Here is a 737-nt window from a genome sequence, read left to right on the forward strand (position 1 = left end):
AAATTTATTAATAATGATATAATGACTTTTTGGCTAATTTCTTGAAGAAAATCGGCATTTTCTGTATTTGCTGCCGATAAGAAAACCGCGCATGCGCAGTAAATATGAAACATTATAACAAATAAGCACGAGGCATGTTCTATGTATTGCCTCGTGTTTATATGTTAATCTTGGCTTTCCTGCTGATGATAGCTGGCCTAGCAAATTATTTTATTTTGCTGAAAATATCTTGAAACTATGGTTCAGGAAATAGATGGTAAATGTTTTTATTTTTCATTCCCTTTCGAAATTATCCCTAATTGTGGTTTGGAGTTTGACTGCTCCTTCTAGCGGGTTAGATTTCCGATTATAGACATGCCTCTTATGTGGTTAAATGTACACTGTATGTATATATATATACACATTCGCATATGTGTGACGGTGTCTGTGTCTGTGTTTGTGTGTGCATTTGTGTGTGTGTGCGTGTGTATGCGCGTGCATATGTTTATGTGTGTCAGCCTCTCTTTTTCTGGATTCGAAAATATATTTCCTAATTTATATTGATTATAAATGTGCTTCTAAAACGTATTGACAGATGTAGGTGTGTTTATTCAAATATATATATGCGTGTGTGCGTGCGTGTGCGTGTGCGTGTGTGTGCGTATGTGTGTGTGTGCGTGTGTATGTGTGTGTGTGAGTGTGTGTGTGTGTGTGTGTGTGTGTGTGTGTGTGTGTGTGTGTGTGTGTGTGTGTGTGTG

At 37.4% G+C, this 737-nt stretch overlaps 1 protein-coding gene across 1 annotated transcript in view; it reads left to right on the forward strand.

The window, feature by feature from the left end:
- LOC106872296 (zonadhesin) overlaps positions 1 to 737 on the forward strand; it is a 79108-nt gene that overhangs the window by 27840 nt on the left and 50531 nt on the right. The gene's annotated exons all lie outside the window — the stretch shown is intronic.

Source organism: Octopus bimaculoides, chromosome 3, assembly GCF_001194135.2.
Source record: "Octopus bimaculoides isolate UCB-OBI-ISO-001 chromosome 3, ASM119413v2, whole genome shotgun sequence".
In the NCBI taxonomy this organism is placed as follows: Eukaryota; Metazoa; Mollusca; class Cephalopoda; order Octopoda; family Octopodidae; genus Octopus; species Octopus bimaculoides.